Source organism: Mauremys reevesii, linkage group 1 (assembly GCF_016161935.1).
Source record: "Mauremys reevesii isolate NIE-2019 linkage group 1, ASM1616193v1, whole genome shotgun sequence".
NCBI classification, from domain to species: domain Eukaryota; kingdom Metazoa; phylum Chordata; order Testudines; family Geoemydidae; genus Mauremys; species Mauremys reevesii.
The window spans coordinates 39433665-39454031 of record NC_052623.1 but is presented as its reverse complement, the minus strand read 5'-3'; the positions used below and the strand labels follow the sequence as shown (position 1 = coordinate 39454031).

Here is a 20367-nt window from a genome sequence, read left to right as displayed (position 1 = left end):
TGACTACATGGGGAGCAGAGAAAGGAGAATCAGGCACAGGGCATTTTGAGGATTAATTCATTCATATTTTAATGTGCTGTAAGATCCTTGACTGGGCTAATTGCTACTGTATTATAATTAATGAAACACTTAATTCATCAGATATGAATGGAGGAGGTTCACCTTCTCTACAGGAAACAAGCTAATAATGATTTGATTTATGAAAACAACTCTTATGGGTTATGTTTACAAGCACATGCATTAGAGATTTTGTAAATCAGGACACTACATTTCTTTTTATGATTTTTTTCCCTAGCTGAGCTCTTCTACATTGTGGTGCCAGAGTTTGGGACACTGCAGAGAGCTGGCTGTGACAAAGAGTAAGCATGACTTTGTAAAAAATACTACCCCAAGTATTAATCAATTAAAAATATGATTATTGTCAAATACTTGGATCCTATAAAAATACTGAACAGTTGCAAGAACAAGTAAGCAAACTAAATGACAGAGGAAGGAAAATGATGGCATAAAATGTGAACATTCCAGTTGTTACTGTAGATTTGACTTGATTTTGTCAGTGCTGCACCTAAATAAACCTCACTGCAGCAAGGATAATAATCTTCTGCTCCACTGATGCAAGTAGTGATGCCAAGACTAGAGGAAAGGTGAAGTGACTGAAAATATTGAAGGCTGATGCTGATCTGTGAATTTAAATGTAAAGCTGTGTGCATGTCAAATGATAATAAGATCTGAGTGCATGCTGCAAAAATAGCTTTGTGAATGTTCATACAAAATTTTAAATAATCTATGTGACTGTCTTCCCATCTTTTGTTTATATTACTTCATCATCTAGAGGACCCAATTTATATAGGGGCTTCATTGTGCTAGGAATTCACAGCTCTTGGGACAGGGGCTGTCTCTTATAGTTTAATACCATGTCTACACTAGAGAGCTTACAGTGGCACAGCTGTGCCACTGTAAGATTGCTCATGTAGCTGCTCTGTGCTGAGAGGAGAGAGCTCTCCCGTCGGCATAATAAAACCACTTCCACATGCAGCTGTAGCTATGTTGGCAGGAGAAGCTCTCCTGCTGACATAGCACTGTCCATACCAACACTTCTGTAAGTGTAACTTATGTCGCTCAAGGGGGTGTTTTTTCACACTTCTGAGTGACATAAGATATGCTGACAAAAGTGGTAGTGTAGACATGGCCTAAATAGAAAAGACAGACAAAGGGTGAGAAAGAAAATAGAGAAGTGAAGTGATTGGCACAAGGCCATGCAGCAGGTAAGTAGCCAATCCAGAAATGGAACCTAGGTTTCCTGACTCCCCATTCAGTGCTCTAGCCAGTGGACCAGGATCCCTGTCACCCGTGAGCCCCTCTGCTTCCATTCTTTCTCCTTCACCTCACACCTAACAAGGCCCTGAGGCAGCCAGGTGATGCTTCTCCCTCCATTCTCCTTTCCTGGTGTCTCCTCCTTGTCTGGATTCCAAAAGATGGAGCTTTGAGCATGGAGCAGGAGAGACAATCTCCGTGGCTCCAGTTCCAGCATCACAGTGGTCCTGGGTAGTAGCTGGGAGGAGGTAATAAAAGAGAAACTCTGCTTATATCTGCAGCTGCATGAGAGTCTGCCAGAGCTGTGAGTCATACCCAAAGTGAAAAAGAGTCCCAGGCAGAGATTTTCACTTTTTTATTTTCAAAACTGTGAAAAAAGAACAGAGTGGAGTTTCAGATTATATGTAGGCCCCAGCAGTGGGGCCTGGCCTCATAGTTTAAGAGAACTTGATACAGAGTATAGGAGGTGAATGCTGGACCTCCATCTAGTATTTCTTGTGGTTATTGGGATTCCAATGAAGGTCCATGCTGGAGCATTGTTTAGAAGTTCCCTAAGATTTTCTGGACCTCTTCTATCCAGTTTGTTTCTTTCAGTTTTAAGAGATGTTAAAACTAGAAAAGTTACATTTGAAATGTTCTTGTCTGTGTGAAATTTCTGGATAAGTCTCAGAAGGACTCTTCAGGACTCTTTCATTATAATTCATAGATTCCAAGGAAAGAAGAGACCATTGTGCTCATCTGCTTTGACCTCCTGTATAAGACAGGCCATAGAACTTCCCCAAAACAATTCTTAAATCGTATCTATTTAAAAAAAATCCTATCTTGAGTCAAAAAATGTCAATGACAAAGAATCCATCATGACCCTTGGTAAATTGGTCCAATGTTTAATTATTCTCACTGTTAAAAATTTACACCTTATTTCCAGTCTGAATTTGTCTACCTTCCACTTCCAGCCATTGGATTGTGTTGTACCTTGCTCTACTACACTGAAGAGCCCATTATTAAATATTTGTTCCCCATGTATGTATAGACTGTGATCAAGTCACCCCTTAGCCTTCTCTTTGTTAAGCTAAATAATGAGTCTGTCACTTTAAGGTGTGTGTTTTCTAATCCTTTAATTATTCTTGCAGCTCTTCTCTGCACCCTGTCCACATCTTTCGTGAATTGTGGAGACCAGAAGTGGACACAGTATTCCAGCAGTGGTTGTACCAGTGCCATGTACAGAGGTAAAATAACCTCTTTATTCCTACTTGAGATTCATGCATCCAAGGATTGCATTTGTCCTTTTGGCCACAGCATCACACTGGGAGCTCATGTTCAGTTTACTGTCAACCACAACCCCCAAATATTTTTTCAGAAACACTTCTTAGGAGAGAGGTCCTCATCATGCATATATGGCCTACATTCTTTGTTCCTAGATGTATATATTTATATTTAGCCATATTTAAATGCTAAATATTATATAGTTACTTTTTTTTGTTTTGCTTCATCATCACTGAGTTTATTGGCTGGCATGCAACCTTTTTAAGTAAAAGGTTTGTGTACTAAATTGTGTTTGGGTTACTAAATTGCAAAAAATCTTCAGTAAAATTTCAGCAAGTTAAAATTTCAAAGAAGGAATTAAAGAATGGAATCTTCCTTAAAATTTCCTAAAGCTATAATCTGAGGCCTTCTCTCCTAGTCTTGTCTAGAATCAGGCAATATATCTTGAAGTAGAAACATATAGGTTGTTTTTCATTTATATAGGAAATATTCCCCCTAGGAATCACAGTAGTTATGTAACCACTCCCTGGCTTTAAAAGGTAGGTCTCCACAGAGCTTTATGGGAAAGAGAATGTGTGTGTGTGTTTGCAGATCCATCTGAAATGGATAAATTTGTGGATAATTTCATATTCCCTATACTAGAAGGCTACATGCAAGTGAAACTTTTCCCCCTTGAAGCATTAAAACTAATTATTGGTCACGTGAAGGCTTTCTTCTGTGATTTTTCACACTTCATTTCAGACTTATTTAAGGCTCGATTTTTCCAAAGGAGATAAGACTCCTGTTCCCTTCAGTAGGCTTTGGGTCAGATACCCTTTTTAGGTTCACAAAACGCTTGACAGAAAGACAGTTGGCGCTTTATTTTATACAATATGCAACCCCTTCTGTACCTTCAGCATAAGATCTGTTGGGTTGAATGTTAACAGGAGCTTCTCAGCATGCTGTTTCCATTTCGTATAGATTACTGATAATGTATGAAACTGTTCCCCCATCCGTTCTCTGCACCTTCCATCTGCACATGCCTGCATTCTCTCACCCCAAAGTAAAGTAGAACCCCCAGAATGACTAGTTATGCATGTATTGTCTAGGAAAATGTCTACAGTCACCTTCTGAGGCCTGGGCCCTGGACAGGGGAGTCACCACCATGAATGTGGGAAGTGTTGAATTGTCAGTTTCAAGACTGCCCTTGTTTGATATATTGCACGCTGGGTAATTAGAGGACTCCATGCTTGTAAAAGGAAACCGGCTCTTTATTAAGAGAACCATTTACAGAGATGCTGCAAATGCAGCTGTCATTCTAGCCATGTGCACAGAGACTAAGCTCCTGGACCCCCCTCCAAACTCTTTGCTCTTGTAACGGCTGCTCCTCCCTCCAAGTTCCATGCAGGTTTCTACTGTCCTTGGCTCCACTGGGGGCCAAATCATCCCATGCAGCTTCTGAATAATGGAGCCTCAGATGACCTTCTCTCGGTCTGTACGTTGGAACGAATCTGGCTCTTTGGGTTAAGCTGAGTAAGAGACAGTGAATTCCAGAGTTGAGTACAGTGAGAACACCCAATCCCCAGCCATTAGCCAATCTTACATTTACATTAGGGGAATTTTAGCTCAAGCACCTAAGATGATCTCAGTGCTGTTGGGGGGACATGGGGATTATGATTTACTTGGTATTACAGGGTATGTCTACGCTACAAGAGTAGTTCGATTCAACTTAATTCGAATTTGTGGAATCGACCTTACGAAGTCGAATTTGTGTATCCACACTAAGGACACTAATTCGACTTTGTGATTCCACACTAACGGGGCCAGCGTCGACTTTGGAAGCGGTGCACTGTGGGAAGCTATCCCACAGTTCCCGCACTCCCCGCTGCCCATTGGAATGCTGGGTAGAGCCCCCAATGCCTGCTGGGGGAAAAAATGTGTCAAGGGTGGTTTTGGGTAACTGTCATCATTGAACCGTCAATCACGCCCTCCTTCCCTCCCCGAAAGCGCCTGCGGGCAATCTGTTTGTGCACTTTTCTGGTCAGTGACAGCGCGGACGCCACAGCACTGCGAGCATGTAGCCCGCTGCAGTTATGGCCGTTTTCACCTCCTCGCACCTTATCGTCCACCTCTTCCACAGTCAGCTGCTGAGAAATCGGGCTACTTTTCAATGGTGCTGCAAGCACTGGTGGAGCGTAGGGGACGTTTTACCAACATCAACGTCGGGTGGCCAGGCAAGGTTCATGACACGCATGTTTTCAGGAACTGTGGTCTGTTTAGACACCTGCAGGAAGGTAGTTTCTTCCCGGACCACAAAATAACTGTTGGGGATGTGCAGATGCCTATAGTGATCCTCGGGGACCCAGCCTACCCGCTAATGCCCTGGCTCATGAAGCCCTATACAGGCGCCTTGGACAGCGACAAGGAACTCTTCAAGTACCAGCGAGCAGCGTGACCTGTGACTGTTCAGTTTCTTTACAGAGAAGCTGAACCTGCCCCTGTTTCTTTACCCGGTTACTGTTGACTATCCTCTGCAGTTACATACCCCGTTCACCCCGTTTCCCCCACTTCCAACACACGTGTAAAAATAAAATACATGTTCCATTGTTACTTAACAAAGGTTTCTTTATTAATGACTTTGCGTTAAAGGGTTGAAACTGGGATGCAGACTGTGCTGGGTAGGGTGTGCGGTGATGTAAAGACCGCCTCTGAACTCGAGGAATGACAGGCTCCTGCTCCTAGAGCGGTCCGCAGTGCCAGACTGGTTGTTTCAACGGAGCCTGCCATCCCTCCTTTTTGGGATTCTGTGTGCAGGGGCTATGTGACCTTGTGGCGGAGGAGGACGGATACAGATTCCTCTGCTGCGTGACTCTGCGGTCCAGGACAAGGACCACTGCATAAGATCTGTAACCGCCCTCCCCCGCTACAAAGTCACGTCCCCCCCCACCCACACAGAACCTGGAAACCACCTCCCATACTGACCAGGGTGCCTACTGACTGCACTGTGTGTGTAATCTGCTCCTGATCCTGCCCCCGTGTCTGTACCCTGGTAAAGGTGACCGTCCTATGCAATTACCAACCCCCTTCCCCACCCCCCACCCTTCAAACACAGTCTTCTGTTAAAAAAGCATGACGGAAACAGTAATTAACAGCAAAGTATTTTTAATAATTAACTAGACAGTTAGGGGATGAAACTGGAATTGGGGCTTGGGTGAGTCTGGAAGGGAAGGACTTCTCAAAATTTAGGGTATGAGAGCTTTTGGGTACTTGAGCACTCTGCTGGGGTGCAGTGACAGTTTTAACGCCCCCCGGCGCCCCTCCTTCTGGTTATTTTGGGTGAGGGGGGTATGGGACTTTGTGGCGGGGGAGGGCAGTTGCAGATACACTGCAGGGGGGCTCTGTCCTCCTGCCTGCGGTCCTGCAGAACATGCACAAGGTGCTGGAGCATGTCCGTTTGCTCCCTCATTAGTCCAAGCAGAGTTTGAGTCGCCTGCTTGTCTTCCTCACACCACCTCTCCTCCCGTTCACTGTGTGAGCGCTGGTACAGAGAGAGGGTCTCCCTCCACTGGCTCTGCTGGTCCGCCTCGGCTCGGGAGCAGCCCATAAGTTCAGCGAACATCTCATCCCGTGTCTTTTTCTTTCGCCGCCTAATCTTTGCCAGCCTCTGTGAGGGGGATGCTGTGGCAGGTCTGGAGACAGTCGAAGCTGTGTGATGGGAAAAAGCGAGTGAATTCCTTGCAAAGATACATTTTTGCGAACAATGAACACAGTCTAGTCTGTGTCTGTGAACAAGAGCATGCACAGCACCTATCTCGTGCGCACTCCTGCTGCAGGCAATCCGGAAAACATAAACTCTGCCCCTGTTCCACCCCATCGCAGTGTCCCCCGACCCTTGGAATTCCGGGTTGAGATCCCAGTGCCTGATGGTGCAAATTTCATTGTCGCGGGTAGTTCTGGGTACATGTAGTCACTCATTCCTTCCTCCGGGAAAGCAACGGGCTACCGTTGCAGTGTCCCCTGATTTGTGTGCTGAAGTAATAAAGAATGCAGGAATAAGAAACAGTGACTTGTTACTGAAATGAAATGAGGGGAAGGCAGCCTCCAGCTGCTATGATTGTCCAGACAGGACATTAAGCAGTGTGGGGGAGAGGAAAACAGCATCCTGCTGCTATGACAGTCCAGGCAGTACAGAATCTTTTCTTTACACATGAAGGGCGGGGGTTGATGTAGCTCAGCCCCCTGTTGCTATGATGAAGACGGTTAGCAGGCCGTCTACTTATGGGCTGATGACGAGGACGGGTACCAGTCATATTGCACTACACCATCTACAGCAAGGCTGATGATGATGATGACGGATATCAGTCTTATTGCACCATCAGCCACCCATGAGGCGGGGGTGGGGGGAGAGGATGCTACAGTACAGTGCTGCAGCATCGCGTCTACCAGCAGCATTCAGTACACATAGGGTGACATTTAAGAGTCAAGAGACGATTTTTTTTCCATTTCCTTCTGGGGGTGGGGGAGGGGGGTACATTGACGAGCTATGCCCTGAACCACCGCGGACAATGTGTTTGACCGTACAGGTATTGGGAGATCAGCCAAGAATGCAAATGCTTTTTGGAGACTGCAGGAACTGTGGGATAGCTTGCGTCCTCAGTCCCCCCTCCCTCCATGAGTATCCATTTGATTCTTTGGCTTTCCGTTACGCTTGTCACGCAGCAGCGTGCTGAGTCTCTGCTACGCCGTCTGTCAGGAGATTTTTTAAAAATACTTTGGACCAGGCGTAACATTACAGTAATTCCCCTAATTAGATGCAGGAGTCTCCGAGCGAGATCACCCTGAGGATGGTCACTGAAGGAGATAGAGAGCGCATGCTGCGTGAAAGCTGGCACAAACCAGGGGCCTATGCAGCCGTGCTCGGGGAGGCAATGCTCCCTGAGTACCTCATGAAAGCCTGGCGTGGAAAGGTGTGCTACCACGGAGCACCCAATAAGGCAGCTCTCCCCAGGAACCTCCTGCGGAGGCTTTTCGATTACCTCCAGGAGAGCTTCGTGGAGATCTCCCAGGAGGATTTCTGTTCTATGCCCATATATATATGCCTCCTTTTCACATAGTTCAGATTCCTGTTCCATTAATAATAAAAGTTTACATGTTTAAAGCACTTACCGACTGATCCTTCCCCTGATTCAGGGTCCGGGTTAACGGCCGGGGAGGGTTGGTAGGGGCTCTCTGTGAGAGTGATGAAGAGATCCTGGCTGTCGGGGAAACCAGCGTTGTAAGCGCTGTCGCCTGCCTTGTCCTCCACAAACCCTTCCTCATCTTCCCCATCCTCAAACATCGCCGAGGAACTGGCCATCGACACTATCCCATCGTCAGAGTCCACGTTCACTGGTGGGGCAGTGGTGGCAGGCTCCGGAGCATCCATTTGCTGCTTTGGTCTTCTGGTAGCCTTGTCTCAGGTCCTTGATTTTCAGGCGGCACTGCGTTGCATCGCGGCTGGATCCTCTGTCTGTCATGGCTTTGGAGACCTTCTCGTAGGTCTTTGCATTCCGGTTTTTGGAGCGCAGCTCCTAAAGCACAGACTCCTCGCCCCACACACCGAGCAGATCCAAGACTTCCCGGTCAGTCTATGCTGGGGCCCTCTTTCTATTCAGAGATTGCCTGGACTCCTCTGCTGGAGAGCTCTGCATCGTTGCCGGTGCTGCTGAGCTCGCCCCGATGTCCAACCAGGAAATGAGATTCAAACTGGCCAGACAGGAAAAGGAATTCAAATTTTCCCGGGGCTTTTCCTGTGTGGCTGATCAGAACATCCAAGCTCGGACTGCTGTCCAGAGCGTCAACAGAGTGGTGCAGTGTGGGATAGCTCCCGGAACTACTAAGGTCGATTTCCGTCCACACCTAGCCTAATTCGACATGGCCATGTTGAATTTAGCGCTACTCCCCTCGTAAGAATTCGAACTAAAGAGCCCTCTATGTCGAATTAAATGGCTTCCTGGTGTGGACGGGTGCACGGTTAATTCGAATTAACGCTGCTAAATTCGAATTAAAGTCCTAGTGTGGACCAGGCCATAGAGACTGACATGTGTCTGGAATATCAGTACAGAAAGATCCAATTTACATAATAAAGATTGTGAAGTTAAAAAAGCAAATTGTGTAATGTTAGACATGTGCATATAACACGCACACACACACACACACACAAGCACTGCAATTGAGACAGATTCACTGATTAAAATAAGGAATGTCATAAGAATAGTTATCCTGGGTTATACCAAAGGTCCATCTAGCCCAGTATCCTGTCTTCCAACAGTGGCCAAAACCAGGTGGCCAAAAAACAGCACTGAGGTGCTTCAGAGAGGATGAACAGAACAGGTAATCATCAAGTGATCCATCCCCTGTCATCCACTCCCAGCTTCTGGGAAACAGAAACTAGGGACTTCAAGGGTCCAGGCTGGAGATCTTGGAGATCTTGTCCACCAACGAACAGAAAATGCTGAAGTTTTTGTAGAGCAAATGTCAAGAAAAACAAAATTAAAAGACATAATTAGGAATAATTGAAAAGAAATATTAGAATAATGAAAGGGGTTAATTACAACTTTCAAAACTAAAACACAGGACATATGATTTATTATCAGAAAAATCTTTAATTTTAGTCCAGAATGGTCCAAGAGGTAACTATAGCAGGACCGCTTGGAAATAGTGACCATAATACAATAGCATTCAACATCCCTGTGGTGGGAAGAACACCTCAACAGCCCAACACTCTGGCATTTAATTTCAAAAGGGGGAACTATACAAAAATGAAGGGGTTAGTTAGACAAAAGTTAAAAGGTACAGTGACTAAAGTGAAATCCCTGCATGTTGCAGGGGCCCTTTTTAAAGACACCATAATAGAGGACCAACTTCAATGTATACCCCAAATTAAGAAAAACAGTAAAAGAACTAAAAAAGAGCCACCGTGTCTTAACAACCATGTAAAAGAAGCAGTGAGAGATAAAAAGACTTCCTTTAAAAAGTGGAAGTCAAATCCTAGTAAGGCAAATAGAAAGGAGCACAAACACTGCCAACTTAAGTGCAAGTGTGTAATAAGAAAAGCCAAAGAGGAGTTTGAAGAACGGCTAGCCAAAAACGCCAAAGGTAATAACAAAATGTTTTTTAAGTACATCAGAAGCAGGAAGCCTGCTAAACAACCAGTGGGGCCCCTTGACGATCGAAATACAAAAGGAGCGCTTAAAGACGATAAAGTCATTGCGGAGAAACTAAATGGATTCTTTGCTTCAGTCTTCACGGATGAGGATGTTAGGGAGATTCCCAAACCTGAGCTGGCTTTTGTAGGTGACAAATCTGAGGAAATGTCACAGATTGAAGTGTCACTAGAGGAGATTTTGGAATTAATTGATAAACTCAACATTAACAAGTCACCGGGACCAGATGGCATTCACCCAAGGGTTCTGAAAGAACTCAAATGTGAAGTTGCGGAACTATTAACTAAGGTTTGTAACCTGTCCTTTAAATCGGCATCGGTACCCAGTGACTGGAAGTTAGCTAATGTAATGCCAATATTAAAAAGGGCTCTAGAGGTGATCCCGGCAATTACAGACCAGTAAGTCTAATGTCGGTACCGGGCAAATTAGTTGAAACAATAGTAAAGAATAAAATTGTCAGACACATAGAAAAACATAAACTGTTGAGCAATAGTCAACATGGTTTCTGTAAAGGGAAATTGTGTGTTACTAATCTATTAGAGTTCTTTGAAGGGGTCAACAAACATGTGGACAAGGGGGATCTGGTGGACCTAGTGTACTTAGATTTCCAGAAAGCCTTTGACAAGGTCCCTCACCAAAGGCTCTTACATAAATTAAGCTGTCATGGGATAAAAGGGAAGGTCCTTTCATGGATTGAGAACTGGTTAAAGGACAGGGAACAAAGGGTAGGAATTAATGGTAAATTCTCAGAATGGAGAGGGGTAACTAGTGGTGTTCCCCAAGGGTCAGTCCTCGGACCAATCCTATTCAATTTATTCATAAATGATCTGGAGAAAGGGGTAAACAGTGAGGTGGCAAAGTTTGCAGATGATACTAAACTACTCAAGATAGTTAAGACCAAAGCAGATTGTGAAGAACTTCAAAAAGATCTCACAAAACTAAGTGATTGGGCAACAAAATGGCAAATGAAATATAATGTGGATAAATGTAAAGTAATGCACATTGGAAAAAATAACCCCAACTATACATACAATATGATGGGGGCTAATTTAGCTACAACGAGTCAGGAAAAAGATCTTGGAGTCATCGTGGATAGTTCTCTGAAGATGTCCACGCAGTGTGCAGAGGCGGTCAAAAAAGCAAACAGGATGTTAGGAATCATTAAAAAGGGGATAGAGAATAAGACTGAGAATATATTATTGTCCTTATATAAATCCATGGTACGCCCACATCTCGAATACTGTGTACAGATGTGGTCTCCTCACCTCAAAAAAGATATTCTAGCACTAGAAAAGGTTCAGAAAAGGGCAACTAAAATAATTAGGGGTTTAGAGAGGGTCCCATACGAGGAAAGATTAAAGAAGCTAGGACTCTTCAGCTTGGAAAAGCGAAGACTAAGGGGGGATATGATAGAGGTATATAAAATCATGAGTGATGTTAAGAAAGTGGATAAGGAAAAGTTATTTACTTATTCCCATAATACAAGAACTAGGGGTCACCAAATGAAATTAATAGGCAGCAGGTTTAAAACAAATAAAAGGAAGTTCTTCTTCACGCAGCGCACAGTCAACTTGTGGAACTCCTTACCTGAGGAGGTTGTGAAGGCTAGGCCTATAACAATGTTTAAAAGGGGACTGGATAAATTCATGGTGGCTAAGTCCATAAATGGCTATTAGCTAGGATGGGTAAGAATGGTGTCCCTAGCCTCTGTTCGTCAGAGGATGGATATGGATGGCAGGAGAGAGATCACTTGATCATTGCCTGTTAGGTTCACTCCCTCTGGGGCACCTGGCATTGGCCACTGTCGGTAGACAGATACTGGGCTAGATGGACCTTTGGTCTGACCCGGTACGGCCGTTCTTATGTTAATGTGCAGGAAGCAACAAAGGGCAATACTGTGTAACTTTAGCGCCCTCGTGGCCAAGATGGAGTCTGCTCTGCAGGCAGCTCTGGCCAAAAGACAGCGTGTGCATTAAGGCAGCAGGAGAAATCCCTTCCACCTCAGGGGCATCTGTTCCAATCCCCCCAGAGTGAACACACCCACCCACAGGAAAAGTACAATGGATACAACAAAGGGAAGTATTTATTTACAGAGGGATGAGAGGAGAATTACAACAAGAGGAAATATAAGAGGAGCAGTAAAACAGGGCTGCATCCAAACCAAGGCCCCATAGGCTCAGTGGTAGCACAGACTGGAAGGGCAGACACTGAGAAATGTGTCTGCACACAGAGTTCAGGAGTCCTGAGCAAAGTTCCAGTCTGCTGGTGAGTCTTGGGTGCTCCTGGTTGTCTACAGCGCCAGTGAACTCTCCCCAGCAAACCCCTCCGGTGCCCTCTTCTGCCGCTCTCTGCAAAACCACACAGAGCAACCACCTCCCCACTTAACTAGCTAGCAGCCTCCCTCCTTGTTCCCAGTGCAGAGTCACAAGCCCCAGTACTCACAGCCCCATGCAGCTCCAGGCAGGTGTGATACTAGGTCCAGCTCTGGCCTGTCCTTCTCGGATAATTCCTCCCTGGCACAGGGCTCCTCCTGGCTCCTGTCCTGGGCTGTCCCGGATCTGGCCTGTCCTGCTCAGGCCTCAGGCAGGTTCTCCCTGCTTCCTTCTCCCTGGGCCTGCAGACTGCCTCTCTCCCTCCCTGGAGCTCCAGCCCTGCCCCCTGGCGTTTCCTTCCTTTTTTCTTACTCTCCCCCTCCCCCTTGGGAAAAAGATTTAAAGGGGCCATGCTCTCCAGACCCCAGAGGGGTTACAACTGCATCTGAAAGCAAGGGAAGGGTAACAGATTGGAAGATGAGGAAATATATAGGGCTACCTCAATTTAATTTCTGATCTAAAGGATGACCTTTAGCTGTGTGGGGTCTCCTTAGTAATGCACTTGATGGATATAAGCCAACAATCCATTGTCCCAGAGGCAGCAGTGTTATCCACTGAGCCACAGTGACACTAATGTCCTTCAGTAAGGTCTAGAATTTTAAAAGCAGAGAATATTCCTCTTCCAAAGTACACCACCCGACACTCTGTTTCTTAAATGCTTTCTTTTTAATGCACTTCTTCCTAATATTTATTGCCAGTTTCCAAAGACTGCTCTGATTTTTTTTTTAATGTGTTCTTGATTTCTCTGAGGGAGAGAGCTGAATTATACAGGAAACTTTGGCTTCCAAAGCTCAGTGCTTAGCTTTTAATGTGCAAATGATGTAAACTGAGTTCAGTGGTGTGTGAGAAATGCTAACAGGTCATTTGGCTTATGAGATTTAAAAGATATTGTCATTATCTAATGCTTTCTCGCAGTTATCCCTAAGTGAGTAGATTTAGGCTTTGTATGTCGGATGTAGGACTTATGGTATGTTCTTAACTTGTCACCTTTTAATAGCTAAAGCGATTTCAATTTTATATATTTAAAAAATACAATCTATTAATTTACCCCTTTGTTATTCTTCGATAAACCATTTTGAGTATGCTCAAACAGTATGAAGCAAGCAGAATGAGATTTTTTGGCCATGACTTACTGTTTCAAAGCTCCCCATGATGCTGTGCCTCTGATCTTGAACTTCCTCTCTTTGCATCACAGCATTTGTGGCTGTCTGGCTCTCAGATCAATGGGGTGACAGAGGGCCACAGCTCAGGCTAAAGAGAAGGATACGCCTCCAGCTTGGTGCTGGAGGGGAACCCTCTTTACTTAAAACAAACACGCAATCACCAACACTCTATAGCCTGCGTTGAGTCGTTCCAAACCATCTCAAACCAACATTATTGTTTTATCTTAGTAAGCTAACAAATGTAGAACCAAAGGCTTCAGGGTGCTGGGCCAATGGGAGTGGAACATTCAATACTAGAGCTGTCTGGAAAATGGAATTTTTTTTTGAGAATGTTTCCATCCTGAACCAAAACTAAATGTCAAAAATTGTGATTTTTTTCACAGGAAGGAATCCTGAGAAAAAAGTCTGTTCCAGGAGAATAAAAATAGATTTTTTTTTCCAGTTTCCCAGCTGCCTTCCTGGAATGCTCTTGTCAATGTCACTTCCTAATTGACTAGGACCTTCCATCCTGACTGCTGAAGAGACAGACACCACGGCCCTCAACCTCCCCTGCTAAGTCCAGGACTGGAGAGGAAGAGAGCAGGGGAGGTTGAGAGCCAGAGAGTCAGAGACTCTGGGTGTTCAGCCGCAGTAGAAAGTGAAATTGACAAGAGCCTTCCAGGACCACAGCCAGAGAGCTGTCACTTTGATTTTTCCCAACAGAAAATCAAAATTTTTCTGTAAACTGAAATTTTCCCATGGAAAATCTTGGTTTTGTAAGAAAAAAAAAGCCATTTTTCAGCCTGACAAAAACTTCCAGCCAACTCTACCCAGCACCCCATAGGATTAGGTCTGTAACACAGTGGCAGTAATTTTCTATTGGCCCATTTAGCCACAAGGTGACAGAAAATGCTGGAAGCCTGCAGGCAGCTGCACATTCATTACAGCTGACACACTGGGGCAGTTGTGGTTTAAAAGGTGCCACTATCCCTGTAGGAGAGGGTGGCAGTTCTCTAATAAAGGGGTGAAGGTTTGGAACAGACTGATCTGAAAAAAGGTACTTAGCAGCAGCAAGCTTGAGAAATATGTTTAGGCTGAGGACTCTTGTAGTATTGTTTTGGAATTACCTTTTCTGTTTGCAGACCACATCCCCAAAGTGTTGTCTCTTTGACTCTACAAGCATGCGGCTTTTTGTCTGGAGCCAGCTGGGTGGTCTAGTAAGGTTTATGTGTCCCTTACTAGAAAAAAGGCAGTGTGAAGACCATTGCATACTTGGATTTTATTATAGACTAACAGACGTTCTGCAGCATGAGCTTTCGTGGGTGAATACCCACTTCTTCAGATGCAAGACATCTGAATACCCAAGAAGTGGGTATTCACCCACGAAAGCTCATGCTGCAGAACATCTGTTAGTCTATAAGGTGCCACAGGATTCTTTGTTGCTTTTACAGATCCAGACTAACACGGCTACCCCTCTGATACTTGGATTTTATTGACCCAACTGAAACTGTTCCACGTGTCATTCTGATTGGATAACATTGGTCACATTAAACTACCACAACACTGATTAAATAGATTAAAAATTGAACTTAAAGTGCAATTGCTAATGATTCAGTGGAAAGCCAGTGGAAGTTCTCATGAGGATTCTTTCTAGGCCTCATTCTGGTCAACGTTCCCAGGAATGACCTGCAGGAATGTGTTTATTATATTGGCTGATGAGACAAAGCTGGGAAGGATTGCAACTAACTTGGAGGGTAGGATTAAAATACAATATGATTGCAGCAATAGGCTAAAAGCCATAATCTGATATGCAGTAAAAAGAAATGGCAAATGATTCATGTGATGTGGGATGGAATAGTTTAATTCACAAACACAGAAGGGAGGATTGCCGGTTTGAGATCAGTGCCAGCAAAGCAGCATAAAAATTGAGAGTCAATTTATGAGATACTTTTAAAACAATTACTATGCTGGGTTGATATTAATAAGTACTGATTAATAGGAGGATTGCATGAAAAAATAGGAGAGAATTATTCTGCTCCTCTCAACACCGCTAAGACCTTAGTTGGAGTCCTGCATTCGATTTTGGACACCACATTTAAAAAGAAAAGATTAATGGAGAGAGTGGAGCAGAAAACAACTAAAATTTAGTACTCAGATCTGCACTTTGTGGCACTTGTGCAAAAGAGGAAGTGCTAAGGGGGAGAGAATAGAATGTCTTTCTCTTGGTAGCCAAAACTCAGAAGGGTGCTAGGAAGTAGGCCCTCCTATGTCCTGGCCTTCCCTGCAGATCCATTGTGGTGCCAAGCAGGGCAGGATTTGACCCCTAACGTTTCCTCATAGGCTAGGGTGACCAGATGTCCCGATTTTATAGGAACAGTCCCGATTTTTGGAGCTTTTTCTTACATAGGCACCTATTACCCCCCACCCCCTGTCCAGATTTTTCACAATTGCTGTATGGTCACCCTATCATAGGCATAGTTTTTAAAAGAAGTAGTATGTCACATTGAAGGAAAAAAAATACCCGAGTGAGTCATGACTGTTTACAGATAGGATACAGGAAAAGGATGGTAGAGAGGGGACGTGGATTTAAAAAATATCACTAGTTAACGAGAATAGTATGTGAATTAATGAGTTTAAATATGCAGCAGGGAAAACTTTAGGTTTGGATGTCAAAGAAAACATAACAAAAAGAACAATTATTACTGCAAGTGAATAATGTATAATCTGTCAATGAAATGTAGTCTCACGTTTGTAACTGAATTTTCTGCAGCTGTGCTTCTGCATAGCCACCCTGGAGAGAACTTCTGGCACACATTTTGTGTTTGTAGGAAAATGAATTTCAAGGTCACATGCATAATTAATTGTAGAGGCTGAATTTTAAAGTTGCATGTGTAACTACTTGCTTGATGAATGCTCGCACATCGATCCAGTCATGGAATAGAAATAATATCATGTGATTTCTTCTGCCCAATCAAACTAAACAATGCAGCCTCAATAGCAAAAATGAAACACTTTCAAATCCAGAGACCTGAACAAAATTGAAAAAATAAATAAAATTTAATATTCTTGAACTTAAACTGTTTTAAATTAAATTATATGCTTAGGGCCATTCTGTGAGCAAAAACAGAGGGGCAAAGTGTCATGCACCATCCCCAACCACCCTGCGTTGAAATCAGTGAAATGACCCCAGTGATCCACAAGGCCGGTAATACCATACCTTTATATTGCTGTACTCCGTCACAAGATAGTCTGGGGTCAAAATTGGGATATGTGTGCCATCTATCGCCCACTGCAGTTGGGGAATCCCATCAACACAAAGCCATCCACTATTTCGTGCACATTTTCCAGAGTTACAGTCCTTTGTAGCAGGATGCAATTAATGGCCCTGCATACATGCATGAATTCAACCACCACCGTGGACTTCCCAACTCCAAATTGATTGTTTTTTATTGTGCACATTGGCATTATAATCACTCAGATAACTTTTATTTATCTATCAGGATTCCATTTTTGGTGGTCATATCCCTTATGCACATGAGATAGGATTCTTTTAGCCAGTAGTATCTGTTGGAGCTGTGCCTGCACCCTAGATGTACACACACACCCCGAAGGGTATAAAAAGTAGAATGGATCAAATTGTTCCTCAGTTCCTTCTTACTGCCTGGAGCAGGGCTCACCTGCAAAAAAAATGTATTGGAGCATAAGCTTTCATGGATGAATACCCACTTCGTCAGACACATGTAATGGAAATTTCCAGAGTTGTATTTTAGTTAATTGGTTTTATTTTGCAAACTGACAGAGAAAAAAAAACCCACGCTCCATTTTGCTAATTACTAAGCTAGAGACTGTTTCCTCATACAGCTCTAGCTGCCCTGGCAGAAGCAAAATTCCCAGAGTTTAAAACTTGCCCCTCTTGTGAAGCTTCTGTGCCACTAAATGAAGGGCACTCAAGGTGCCTTTTCTCTTTAGGTGAGGGGCATATCCCTGGGTGCTGCTCCATTTGGGTTCATTTGGAAAATGAGCAGCCAAAGGCCCAGGAAGCCTGCCTGAAACTATTCCTTCATGAGCACTCTATGAAGGTCTCTTCAGACGTGGAAAGGCAGGACCTAGCTAAGGCTCATTCCTCTTCCTAGCCCTCTTGGTGATTCATGATTCCACCTTGAGCTCCAGGCCAACGTTGACTAAGGGTATAGCTACACAGCAAATGGAAGCCTGTGTCAGCGAGCTCTGAGCCTGAGTCTACAGACTCAGGGTCATGCTACAGTGCTAAAAATAGCTTTGTAGGCATCCAGGCTTGGGCTGGAGGTCAGGCCCTGAAGCTTAGGGGTGGGGCATAGAGCCTGAGCCACAACATCCACACAGTTTGGTTTTAGTGCTGTAGTGAGAGGCCAGATCTGTTACCCCAGGCTCTGAGACTCACTGCCACAGGCTGAGTAGATGTACCCCTAAGAGACATCAGTTGTTCACTTCAATCTCTGTGACAAGGGCTTCTGAAAGGGGCAGGTACGAGCACCGCTCCAGAGTCAAGCCGACACGTAGGTCACCCTCTCAGGTGCCTATGAATTCCAGAAAGTTGAAGGGCAGACACTGCCTGATAAAGTTTTCTCTGGTACCCTGGTATCAAATGTTAAATGTGTGCCTGCAGGATCCTCTAACCCAGTGGACCGCCCTTCTTTCAACATTAACCTCCTCGGGACCCATTACCTTGGTACCTTGCTCATCAGCGCCTGGCACATCAGTACTGACGCTATCGGCGCCAGCATCAGATCATATAGAGTATTCAGTGATTTTTAGCTGTAGTCCCAGTACCGCAGTCAGCCTGGCTGGACAAGTTGAAGATGGTGCTGGCTAGCTACTGATCACTGAGATCTTGGTACCAGAGACAAGGGAGACAGTCATACTGACTCCATCCCCTACTGAAGTAGAGGGGACTGCAGAGCACCTGAGTATGTCTAAAAGGGTAGCCTCACTCCTGGAGGAGGCCTTCTCATCCTCCTCGCTGATGCACAATAGGGACTCCTGATGCCTATGATGACCTGCCTTACTCACCTTTCCCCCAGAACTGGCTCTGCCCACCTCCATGCAAACAAATAACTGCTTGTTAGTCACCAAGAGGGGGATCCATATGGACCAAAACTGGAAGAGGGACTGGTTACTTACCTTACAGTAACTGTGATGCTTCAAGATATTTTGTCCATGTGGATCTACTATTATGGACTCCTACTCTTCTGGGACTCTGTTTTGGTGAAGCGAGTGAGGGACAGTTGGGTCTTCTCTGGATGGGGAGGGTGTGAGGACATATAGGGCACAGGTGTGGCCTCAATGGGCATTGCTGACCAAAAGAATCCAATCTGGCATATATAGGGCACATGTGCATCAAGAGTGGACTCTGCAAGGTAAGTAACCGTTCTTTCAGCAGGCCACATTAGGCCCATAGTTACACTTGTGCAACTGCAGTGTCCTGACTGGAAAATACTAACCAATTTTGTTTCTGATGCTCAGGATGGATCAGAATCCACAGCTCCCTCAGTGTTTACTTTGCTGGCTCTGCAGCATCGATATCCCCGGTAGTGACGACAAGACCTTACTTCCCTTTCCAAGCCAGTAGCTGCACTCCTGACCCTGTGCTACTATCATGTAAAAAACATGCCCCCTTCCTCTCCTCTTATATGAGTACAGCTAGGATCATAATCCACCTTACAGAGACTATGTATCTTGATTAAAAATTCCCTAGTTCACTTTCTCAGTGCTCTAGAAAACTTGTTGTGCATGATACCGGGTTCCGCACAGTCAGTGTGCGGCATGCTAGTGTGCTGAAGGTTTATACCCCAGCTGGCAGTGCACTAATTTTCTGTCTAGACAAGCCTAAAGGTTGTTTTCTCCTTGTGTGGTAACTCTTCAGAGTAAAACTGTGCGGTAGGTGTAAGAGAGAATTCTCTGCACCATTTATATTTCCTGGAAAAGGCAGCACTACTAGTCTATCGTCATTTAAGGCTTCAGGGCCTTATGGTTACCCAACCTGTCAGTTAACTACAACTTCTTGAGTATGAAAAAGAGGACTCAAAGCTATGTGTAAGAAGTACATTCAAGGTTTGAGGAAAAATGTAAGATGAGGTGTTTAAAGGCTTTTCAGAGCTGTTGTTCCACCTCTTCCAAATAAGATCAAACTTGATTTCCTCAAACTTGCCCAGCTTACCTGTCATGTTCAGGCAAATTCATTACTTTTAGTGTGAACTTGCATTTTCAGCAAGATGACTGTGGCCACAACTAATTGTGTTGCATGCTGGGTGAAATAACTAATGTGACTGATGCAGCTTGACATGATATGTCACAAGCTGTGATGCAACATCTGAAAACTTGAAAAGAAATATAAATAATAAATATGCACTGAGGTTTTGAAAATCCTAAGGTAACCTTAAGGTATTATTTTTTAGCTTTGATTTATGTTTTTTCCCCAGCTGTAGAGGCTGTGAGAGAATTCCTTTTATATTTACTGCTTTCTTTCTACCACAGAGAACTACCTATTATACTGAACAGTGTTAACCAGAATAGAACTGGCTGAATAATATTCTCTGAATAATTGATTCCATGAATCTTGTAATATTTCCCAAATTATTATTATTTTTGTTTCATTATTTTCTTCTTATTACAGAGCTTGATGAATAATTTACAAATAAATTGGCAAAATCATTTATTCTTCACATTGTGATGGGTTCCCCCTGGTGTGCCACCTGGAACTGGGATACCAGTGAGCCCTCTGACCCACCAGCCCTGGCTCCCTCTCTCAGTGTGCTGCTGTGACAAACTGCAGACCCGCTCCTGGTCCTACACTTCCACCAGCATTCACACAGGTAAGGACACACCCAGCTGCAGTTACATGCAGACTCTCTAACTACCCACTGCTCGAACCAACAGTAGAAAGGCTAAAGCCAAGGTAACTTTTAGCTCTGCAGGCATGCACCCTCTCTGGAGCACAAACCCAAAACTATACTGTCTTGTGCTTCACAGGGAACTGTACAGCATAAGCTCATAGAGTCCTGCCCCCACACACCCAAAATGTGGAGAGGAATATGCAACAGCCTTTGCCCCTTT

At 44.3% G+C, this 20367-nt stretch overlaps 1 long non-coding RNA gene across 1 annotated transcript; it reads left to right on the top strand.

The window, feature by feature from the left end:
- The first annotated feature begins 294 nt into the window (after positions 1-294).
- On the top strand, positions 295-20108 carry LOC120392867. The gene is made up of 3 exons (XR_005591817.1): positions 295-359; positions 2445-2540; positions 19928-20108. It is a non-coding gene; the product is annotated as an uncharacterized LOC120392867 (long non-coding RNA).
- Positions 20109-20367: the final 259 nt, after the last annotated feature.